The sequence below is a fragment of the Nipponia nippon genome, unplaced genomic scaffold (genome assembly GCF_047370975.1).
Source record: "Nipponia nippon isolate SJK-2023a ecotype South Korea unplaced genomic scaffold, ASM4737097v1 scaffold_3, whole genome shotgun sequence".
NCBI lineage: Eukaryota > Metazoa > Chordata > Aves > Pelecaniformes > Threskiornithidae > Nipponia > Nipponia nippon.
The window spans coordinates 63,483,012-63,492,732 of record NW_028262347.1 but is presented as its reverse complement, the minus strand read 5'-3'; the positions used below and the strand labels follow the sequence as shown (position 1 = coordinate 63,492,732).

General features: G+C 43.7%; 1 protein-coding gene across 13 annotated transcripts in view; it reads right to left on the bottom strand.

The window, feature by feature from the left end:
* Positions 1–1,303: 1,303 nt before the first annotated feature.
* Positions 1,304–9,721, bottom strand: part of HIPK2 (homeodomain interacting protein kinase 2) — a 145,126-nt gene continuing 136,708 nt past the window's right edge. For 7 of the 13 annotated variants that reach the window (XM_087767809.1, XM_087767797.1, XM_087767798.1 and 4 more), the window contains 2 exons: positions 8,188–9,443; positions 1,304–7,807 (listed from right to left, as the gene is read on the bottom strand). The gene's annotated coding sequence lies outside the window, so the exon portion shown is untranslated. The remainder of the gene's footprint in view (positions 7,808–8,187; positions 9,444–9,721) is intronic. The other 6 variants (XM_087767800.1, XM_087767801.1, XM_087767802.1 and 3 more) reach the window with 6 other exon arrangements.

Genomic DNA, 9,721 nt, shown 5'->3' with positions numbered 1-9,721 from the left:
TATCATGACACAGTAAACTCCCCATTTCCAGTAGAGCACCTAACTATGCAATTACCTGTTAGCATATGTTTAAAAAGCTTGATGTTTAATAGGACACATGATTTTAAATTTAACACAGACTTAATTGGTTTGCTGAACAGGTGCCGGCATTACAGCTTTAATTGCTTTTGCTGAGTTGGGGTCTCAGCCAGCTTAAGGCAGCTAGGAGAAAGGTCCCACGACCTCTTGTTACCAAAAGTTTCATATCTACCTAGAAATTCATAGCAACATTTTCTGCAACGCTCACTGTGTAGTCCAGGGATTCCAGAGACAGACAGAAGGCTGGAAAACCAAGCCCGTGGAAAGGGGCCTTTGCCTCGCTGCCAGCACTTCACCGATAAAACAAGCTGCCTGCTCTAGCCGAAGGTTTATGCCCTGATGCGAGCCCATCGCCTGGCGGTGCTGTGCAGCACCATCAGGCAGTTATCACGTGTTTGCAGAAGCCATTCGTCAGACACCTAACACGAAGCCTGGTCCGGCGCTGTGGGCAGCCCGGTACAACCCACTGAACGCCCCGCTGGCCATCCCCAGGAACGGAGAGGCTGAAGTAAGGAGATGAAGCCCTAGGCCAGGAAACCCAGTAGCTGGCACAGGAGTCACTATGCTGGGGAGGGTCAGCAACAACCAGGTAGGTCTTATTCTCCCTCCATTAAGGGGAGTTGTTGAGGAGCCCTTTGCCTCCTCCAAGGTGATACCGTGATAGAATAGGGGACCCTTTGCAGACATGCCTCCACCTTGCTCCTGAGCGAACCTCATGGTGAAAATCAGGCACAGCCCAAACAGCAGGTACCGCTACTGGCAACAGGTGGTGGTTTAAGCATTTTAATATCTATACAAACCTTTCAAAGGTCAGCTGGGACTTGGCAGAGAAAGGAAAGGGAGCAAATGAAATGAGGGCTCAGGCACAATGAAAACAAAAACCAGACTGATATTTGCAGCCGATCCCTGTGCTGCATTCGGCACAGCGGGACGTAGCAGGGGGCTCTCGCTGGAGCTGAACACGGCAGCTCTGAGCAGCCTTCTGCGCTTCAGTGAAGCCCAGATCTGAACATCTGACCGCAGATGCTCTTCTGCCCTGGGAAAAAAAAAAAAAAAAATCTCACAAATCTAAACATGTCACCTCAAAGGGAAAACTATTTATTATTAATGATACTATTACTGCTGTTTTTCCAATAGACTGAGGAGATTAAATAATAGTAACTGAAAACTAACCAAATGTTCAGGCCAAACTTTAAATAGCGAGAAGACATACAGACACACAAACTTTGCAGTGACTTAAAACAGTTTAATGTAATTCCAAGACAAAGTGTGATTACATTTCTACACATATACAATATGCATATGTGAGTTTACAAATTCTGATTAATAACTCGTTTCACCTCAGAGACCGAAAAAATGATCAAAAAGAAACCGTGAATAACAAGCTATAACATAGTTCACCACAACGGGACCTCCTTTCTCACCCTACAGTTAGTAATATTACAATTAAAATAACTATATTCTTCTATAATGTATTTTCTGTTAAAATCATCTCATAAATTTACAATGCTATTATTAGTTTCCAAGACTAATATAAATTCACTCCATTTTTCTACAACGAAAATGATTATTAATTAGAAGCACACAACGTCATGATGAAAAACACAAGCATTTTTTTTTTAGTAGCAAGAACTTGATTGGTTAAGAATTAGTTTTCTTGTAAAACATTCTAAAGCCAAGTAAAATATCCATTCTTATAACATACCTATAATATGAGACTAAGGAATAGGTTACATATAGGTCTACAACACATCAGTTTGTTTTTGTTTTTTCTTTTAAAAGAAGAAAGACATATTACCAAAAGAAAAAAGAAAAAAAAAAGGAAGGAAAAAAAACCCCAAAAAACAAAAAAGAGAAAAGAAAGGGACAATTCACATAGGAAAAAAGCAGTACACAAGAAAATACTGTTGCACACAATAATTTTCACAAAGATTAACATGGATTAACACTCTTATTACAGAAACCGTACAGTGAAGGAAACACAACGGCTCAGGGCTTTCATGGGGTTACTGGGCTGAGATGATACTGTAGAGAAAGAACCGCTCAAGATCCAGAGCTGGGGCAGGGGCATCTTTTCCCTTGCGACTGTGATAGCCTTTCACAGCTTCCCTCCCTTCCCCTTAATAATTCTGGTGCAGTGTATATTAACTTCCACTTTCCATCCAGAGTACGCTGGGCTTGTGGGCAGTCAAAAGGCATAAAACGTTCTCTCCATTTCCCCCCTCCTGTTTTTAAAAGGATTTTACGGCTCATAAAAAAAAAAAAAAAAACAAAAACATGTTTCACCCATTGGTTTGTTTTTAACTACCCGAAGTCTAGACTCTTTACCTTCCGAGATGCCCCTCCTTCTTCTCTCTGTCTCACTCCCTCTCTTCCTCTCTCTCTCTCTCTCACACACTCCTTTAATAAAGCTATTAATGACACTTCCTCTCCTTTCAGAAATTTGATTTGGTATGAAAGATACAGGCTACATTCTGGTTCTGCCCAAGTAGGATATGGTACCCAAAACACCTTGATTGCTCTGTTGGTGAAACATGGGATGAGGAGATCCTTTTTTACACCTGAAATGGTTGTGCCCTGGAATATCTGTGGAAGTTTCATTCTGAGAAGAATACAGAGCAAAAAATTATAAAATAAAGTAAAAAATCAAACACGTAAGGGATAAAGGGGGGGGGGGGGAGAAAAACCAGAAGTGTTGTACATAACCACGTGAGGTGGAAGCATTGCAGAAGCGTTTTATTTCCTTGCTGAGGGCAGAGGTGCTATATGTAACCATCCAGATCCTACGAGATGTGCATTGCCAGTGTCGGAAACCCCTTCTTGCCTAACAAGATGCAAGCCAAAGTATTCAACAAGACTCTGTGGCTCCTTCATTTGAGTGTGCTGGTATTTGCAGGTCTGACTCCCCCCATGAGAACAGGAGATCGGGCAGGCACCGAGGGCAGCAAAGCCTGTTGGTTGGGTGACGGTGCACCATGAGAAAGGGCGGGCGCCTTCCAGTCGGCCCGAGTGCCGCTGACAGTCCTGGCTTGCCGTATGATACGTTATCGCTTTGGTAATGCGGATGACGGGGTGGCCACAGCGGCCCTGGAACGGCGCTGAGGGAGGAGGAGGAGGCGGGTTGCAAACCCCGGCCCCACCGCCGCTGATTGTACTGGGAGCAGCACAGGCGCCCAACTGCAAAGCATCACTGATCGCTTCTCTTCACTACCTCTGCTCTGAGCTGACTGATAGAGCCCCGTCAGGCATGAGGGAAACATGTAAGGAGCCCTCCCAAGAGTACCCGAGCTCCACGACCGAAGCTCGGTTCTTCAGATGTACATATACATATTTTTAAATGCCAATTCCTGTACTTTCATGACCTCAAAGTACCATACTGCTCAGCAGACATCTATACCATGTTCATTGGTTAACCAAGTGAAAGAACACAACAGACAATACTAGACAGCTAAGAGGGACAGGGGAGGGGGGAATGTGATATATCAAAATGCAAAGTACAGGGTAACAGCAGTGGGAAAACAGCATTGACGGGAACCGGCATGGGCTGAGAAAAGAGCTGACAAGGAGATGGTCAGTGAACTTTGTATTTCGTTTACTGGTTCAAAACATTTCTGTGGTAGTAAGCATTGTTTGTAAGAAAGGGGTGAACAGATGGAAGCCAAATTACAGCATTGCCTCTGAGTGGCTGTCACACACACACACACACACACAACCCCACCCCCCCAAAATAAAACAAGCATTCACTAACTCAGGAATTAATCATTTGGCTAATGATTTATCAACAGTACAATACAATCCTTCCTTTGAATATCCTTCATTCTCCTGACGCGGGTATCTTCATCCAGATGAGGATCCTACATAGAACAGTGAATTTACTATCATGCTCCCTGCTTCAACCCAAGGAGCCTGATAAAGTATGTTATTAAAACAAGCGAACAAACAAATAGTTTATCTGTTGGACTGAATCTTCAAAGTGGGTGGAGTGTTTTTTTGACCAGACTTTGGAATACAGTGGATTACGTGATCTCTGGACTGACTTTCCAACACTATGTTATATCTCAAAACAGAATATACATATTAAAGACACACTTATACTTTTCCATTTTTAACGGGTGAAATTAAAAAGAGGCAGCTGTATTGAGTTTTTGAAGGTGTCACTTATAAACACAAGATTTCCCTTAAAAAGTACCAGTTTAAATGTAAACTATAAAACACTGTAATAACTATAAAATGTAGCCAGAAAACTGTTTAAGTAGCCACAGTCTATTATTCAGTTCATATTGGTTTAAAATGTGACTCATTAAATATCTTCTAGAAGGCCAAAGCATTTTACAGTAGCTATAAACATATATACTTACATGTGCATTTTAACATCACAATTGATTAAAATACATAAAAGAGTAATCTATTCCTTGGTTTAATTTTTTTTTCTTTTTAAAGATTCACTGTCTTCAGAATTCACTCAAGCAACAATGACCAGGGTGGGCATTTATCGCTATTCCGCCCCTACGGAGTTCAGAGTCTTTGAATCAAAGTTCAAGCTGGCTACATGTTTTCAAAAAGGCTAAAACCAGGATGAATGCCCACATTTGAGGTAATTATTGCCATTAGGTCACAGTTTGCGTAATATAAGTGTATCTAAATCCTTCTTTAAAAAAACGAAGGTATCCCGCGGTACTGGGGGATACTCTTTGTAGCAATCAGAATCCAGAATCCTGATCAGTGGGTTTGCTTCCAAAGGAACCAGCCGTCCCGGAGCACCAGGCGCCCCCCGAACAGCCGCCGGCCAGCCTAGAGCTCAGGCGACAAGCCTTTTTTTTTTTTTTTTTTTTTTTAAGAAAAAAGAAAACAACAGGAAAATCGGAGGTGCCATAAAATAGATGGGTAACATTTCTGATCAGAATTCCAGACCAAAGCTTCTCTATCTGTCTTATTCCTTTCCAAACAGTTTGCTGGAAAAAAAAAAAAAAATCAAAACACATCAGCATTAAGTATTAACTCTATGCCAGCACTGCAACAACTCCTTGGCTATGTTCTGAAAGTGGGATAAGCTTTGCTTTTGCTCTGAGCATTGTTGCCCCATTGCTTTCTATTTCAAAGAGGAAAGCTTGCTAGAAAGAAAGAAAGAAAGAAAAAAAGAAAGAAAGAAAGAGAAAGAAAGAAAGAGAGAAAGAAAGAAAGAATGAAGGAAAAGAGAAGAAAGAAGAAAAAAGAAAAGAGGAAAAAAGAAGAGAAAAGAAGAAAAGAAAAAGAAAAGAAAATAAAGAAGAAAAGAGAAAAGAAAAGAGGAAAAAAGAAGAGAAAAGAAGAGAAAAGAAGAAAAGAAAAAAAGAAAAGAAAATAAAGAAGAAAAGAGAAAAAGAAAAGAAAAGAAAAGAAAAGAAAAGAAAAGAAAAGAAAAGAAAAGAAAAGAAAAGAAAAGAAAAGAAAAGAAAAGAAAAGAAAAGAAAAGAAAAGAAAAGAAAAGAAAAGAAAAGAAATCAGATCCCTGGCTGTCAGAAGTACACGCAAGTATTTACAAGGTTTGTGTGAATCTGCACACAGTTCCCCTCACAGCGAAAGAGTTAAGAACAGAGATGTCACAATATTTATCAGTGCAGTAAAAAATATCATTTTTGGAAAAAAATATACCTTTAGTATTGCCTTTCTTAGATTAACTATGATACGCAAAAGATTAAAAACAAAAACTTTATCTTCAAACACACATGAATAGTCTGTTATAGCAGCACTGCTAAAACTGGAAGGACGAAGCTAACCCGTAAATGAGAAACAGGAGTTTCAGACCATAAATGCCGAACGCAAAGCCTCCTAGTATGCTTCCTAAGACTTCTGAAGAACCAAGCCAACCTACCATTCAAATTTCACTCTTGACACAGGCAAATGCTCTAAACCGTGTCTTCCCACTGAAAGCATTTGACACGCCCAGAGCTCAGCCTGGCTTACCTCCACTCCCGCTCTTACACCTCCACCTGCAGCAGCAGCTCTTCACAGGTAACTACCGCCTCTGGGGTCACTCCCAGCAATTGCATTTGTCGTGGGGGAAAAAGACACCTTCAGCGCGGAGCCCTGGGGTAGCGGTGCTCCTCCGCACACTGCCCGGGCTTGCTTCAAGGGGCCGCCCCTGTGGTGGGTCCCGCTGCATGCCTGAGGTGGAAGGTGAGCACGGTGGCATCACGGTGTCCCTCATGGGTTGTGGCGTTCCCAGGTGGTGGGAAGGATGGACCATGGAGACACGGACCAGCCCGAAGAGCCCAGCACCTCCCGTCCAATGCAGTACTCCAGCAAGGAGCCCACGCACAGCCACCTACAACAGGACCACCACCACAGCTTCGAGCACCACTGGAAAATGTTGCACCTGCTCAACATCTGCAGCCCAGGGTGAAGTTCTCACCATCATCAGAGGCAGCTTTGCTGGAGTACAGCACTGGGGGAACCCCAGCAGCGCAGACCCATCTTCTCCTCCCTAAGCACAGAGGGAGCAAAATGATTTATAGGCACAGGAGCGGGCCACAAGAAGTAAGTCGGGGACTCCACATACGTTGGACACAAGCTCTCCTCACAGGAGTGCTGGCGAGACTCGGGGACAGAGAGGGGGTGAGGGTGACATGGATGAGTGCCCAGGACCGCAGATCCACTCCTTTGAAGCTCCCATGGGAAATGGGACCACAGCAGGGACAGCTCTGTCAGCAGGAAGGGGGAAATCGTTCCCTTCCCACATTTTTCCCTTCTGTGTTGCCTATCCTCAGCAAAGATTATTTCTGCAGACCTTCCGTACAGGTATCCAGGATTTGGCCCACAGGCAGCACTGCAGATCTCTGATGGGCTGATTGCCAAGCCATGGAAGAACACATGCATAAGTCCAACACCCTCGCCCAGCTGTGCCTGGCCTGACCATGGCAGCACTGTTTAGGGTCCGACCCACGGAAGAAAACCAGCATCTTAAATCCAGAGAAGGACACACTACAGAAGCATGCAGAGCATCCAGAAGCTTATCCCTACTACGCGGCTCACCACTTCCACACTGCATTGCTGCCACTGAAGCACTTTAATCAATGTGAACAACAATGAGAGAAGAATAAAGTTTTTGACATCCCCTACAGTTTAGGATAGCAGCAATATTTAGTGTGAATTTCTCTGCTTGTCAAGCTAGCTACTCAAAACGATGACAGAAACTTGAGAGAGAAAAAGAAGAGAAAGGAAAGATGGAGTTCCACAGCTTATCCCCATTGCCTGGTCGTCATGACTTGTGGCTTAATTTCATTTCTGGAGTGGGTGGGGGTCTCTTTCTCTCTCTCTTAAAAAAAAAATAATTCTTTGGTTAAAAAAAAAAACATGTTTATCACTCTTCAAGTCTGTTAATGGAATTGCCTTCAAACCAAATTACAAGACAATCCCTTGTAAGTATAAAAAAGGACAAATGTCACAGACAGAAGCGTCCCTTTCTTGGAATGTTTTATGTATTACGACAAAACTACTAAAGAGAGAGAGAGAGAGAGATGCCAAGGCCCAATTTGTTGCCTGCAAGCAGGTACAACTCTGCCGAGGAAGATGCAATTGCATTTGCTCTCTCAAACAACTGGATTTTGCCCAGTCTGCAGTAAGCAGCGCTTTCATTTGTTTTTTCCATTCTGCTCATGTTAGCAGTTCTCTCCACTCCCTCCTGCATTCTGGTTTCGCAGCAGGCATTTGAACATCCACCTCTGAGGAGAGGCAACGTCCGTGCTTCCTTCTGCTTCCCACATGAGAAGAATGTGAGATGAGATGATGGGGAAAGGGATCACTTTTTCACTGCGTTAGCCATAAGCCACCCATAAAACTTCCAGTATCTAAACCTTCCCCTCCCCTCTCAAGTTTCCATGCCACTTACCCACCCCCCGCCCCGAAGGACACCAACCCAACCACGCCAGTCCCTTTTCCTCTCCAAAGGACTTTGCAAGCAAAACAAGCTGGCTGTTACTACGTATGTGGCACTGACAGCATGCAAAGCTTTTGCTTCCTCTGCTAAAACAATCGGGTTTTCCCTGTGACTAACCACACCACGCTTTTTGCTATACGATGCCTTTATACAGGTGTGAGGGAGGAGGTATTGCTCAGGTCCCCCATACCCACCAGAAAACACGCACTGTTGCACCACCAAAGCAATGTGATGGCTGTGCTGTGCCTCTCTTGCAATCACAGCGTCCCATCGCCGCGATCATCTGACCACCTACGGCTGGCAGGTCAGCGACTCCAGGATGGATGATGTGAAAGGTGGCTCCTCTGGCACACACCGCACCCCTTCTCACTGCCAGCATCTGCCGTTCTAACAGCTCCACCATCAAACGCTCCCCAAAATCAGATTCAAGGCGGCATGGGAGAGCAGGTCCGATAGGTACATAGGGAAAATGCAATTAATACAAGTAAAACGTTACCGTGATTGAGATTGCAACCTTCCACGCTTCGCCAGCCCTAGGCCAGAGGAGCGCATAAACAAGTAATTAACTTGAAGGGTTTAAGTCTGTTCTTTAGCAAAGCACTCAAGTGCATGATTAAGTCTCTGATGAAGTCCTATCATTTTTTTATGGAGTTTGAATTCAGTTACTGCTTCCCCCCATTCTAACAGAGCAGGCGATGCAAATGAAAACATAAATACCTAAACTCTAGCAAGCAGAATAGCTTAATAAAATTCCACAACAAATAATTATAAAAGAAGGGAAAATCTAGATCAGGGACAAAAAAAAAATGCAAGCCAAGCACCCTGGCTGTGCAGACACGTGATCAACCTTCAGTGAGAGTGGAAGAGCAGGTGAGGAACCCTGCTGTCTGTGGCTGTGCTTTAGCCAGCTAACGCCATCCGTGTGCACCAGCGTCCTTGATCCAGTGACGCGACTGAGCCACACTCACACCTCCACCGTGGCTCCTCTGATATAGCTCTGTTTCTGGAGAGCCATCTATCTGCTTTCTCCTTTAGGAAAACCAAACCCTTAACGCATAGCATGACCTTGGGTTCATTGAAAGGGCCCAATGATCATGGCCTGGAGCACAAATAGGTCTTGAGGTCTTGATCTCATATAAACTTCCTATCAAACAAAGCGATGGTGAGCTGGATCCTAGGGCACCGAGGTCCTTACCTGCCTTTGATCCAGCTCTCTTGATAGAACATTATGTTAGCTGCTGTTTGCTTCTGGTCTCTGAATGAATGTTTCTGGACTTATTCTGAAATGCAGATGTGACACGGAGGATAACTCCTGTCCCTCAAGGCTGTAACTGCTCTCACAGAGCAGCCCCACTCCCCCTAGGTTAGAGGCAGAGTTTTCATCCTCGGGACAATTTCGTTTCCCCTTCCTCCTGCAGTTTTCACAAACACAGCAACCCTTCTGATGCCACTGATGAAGAGAAATAAAATTAACAATAACAACAATACTAAGAGGAAAAAAAATAACACAAAGATTAAGGAATGCGTGTGCAATTAAAACCCAGAGTAAAATATAATAATAATAAAATAATAATCATACTCATAACAACCATACAATAAAATAACATTATCTTTCCTTTTCCTGACACAAGCAGCATGACGCTCTCACTCCCGAACTGGTAGGAGAGGAGAGGAATGCAACAGAGAGAGCAGGGCTTTATTTTCCTGCCTCAGACGAAAGGGGACATG